Source organism: Anabrus simplex, chromosome 13 (genome assembly GCF_040414725.1).
Source record: "Anabrus simplex isolate iqAnaSimp1 chromosome 13, ASM4041472v1, whole genome shotgun sequence".
Taxonomy (NCBI): Eukaryota; Metazoa; Arthropoda; class Insecta; order Orthoptera; family Tettigoniidae; genus Anabrus; species Anabrus simplex.
In genome coordinates, this window is record NC_090277.1 from 5333851 (window position 1) to 5335057 (window position 1207).

The following is a 1207-nucleotide window of genomic DNA, read 5'->3' on the forward strand; positions in this document are numbered from 1 at the left end:
TTCATAAGGAGCGTCCCAAGCAGTTCCGAGATGGGCCCCTCAATATCCGCCAACTAGTGAAAACTAAAATTCCCTTTGGGTGGCATTAAACATGCAATTGTGAGCGACACAGCAAATTCATAACACCGTTAAACGTTGCGCGCGAAGGGAACTTGGTCGTACGGCAAGTAATAGTGCTGGTTAGACGAAAATTTGTTGAGATTCTTTCGCATTGAACGAGATTTTTGATCCAGTATGCCACATCATAAACGGTGTGTTGCGCCAGGATGTCAGGAATACGCTGACAGGTTAAAAATACAGCACTTCTTAGGTTTCCGAAGGACACTGCTAGGTAAGCGAGTTTTACTTAAGATACAATTTAAGAAGAATTTTGCATCCTATTACAATATTCAGGGGGCCAGTTATTTCGTACATTGAATTGAAAGTAATTCTGATAAGTTGTCTGAAGACAATATGTACTATCTTGAAGTCTACTTTTCTTAGGTGCGATTATTGCAGCTCCCTGTGAAGAAGCTTTATGACATGAGATATCTCTGTGGAAAGCAGACGAGAACATTGCCATCTTCAACTTTCTTCTGAATGTGAGGAGAAATCATTGATTGAAGTGGTTTCATTGACTCTAGGACTCTCTGATATGCAGAAAAGGCTGCAGGGTATGTATGATTCAGCAGGGTGATTACATCTGGAATTTTTGTGTTTGTATTGAAGTTTGTTTGCTGTGATGTTATCTGTATTTTATACAGGACATCTATCTGCCTAACATCTTACTGGATTTGCTGTCCTCGATGCCAGTTTCACACCGAGAGAAGATTCCCAGCTATCTTCCACTGAGAGTAAGTTTCAATGTACATCAGAAGCAGGAACTATGGTCATTTGATTGTTATCCGTACTGTGATTTCCTGTATCAACTTCAAGGGACGACATTTTGTTTAGGGTGTGAGCATTTAATGTAGCCTTGTCTAAAAATGTTGGAATGACTCGTGGGTTATTGACGCTTGTGTTGCTGCTTTCTCATTCCTGAATGTATTTTTGATTCAAATGAACTGTCAGTCCACTCAGTTCTTTGCATTAACTCAAACATTGAATTCAGCATCCAGTGGTCCATTGGAGTATTTAAGAGTAACTTCTTGTGTCAGAAGAGGAAAATTGAATCCTGGGTTTCAAATACTTAATGGGCAATTGCATAACTTATATAGTCCTACCTGGA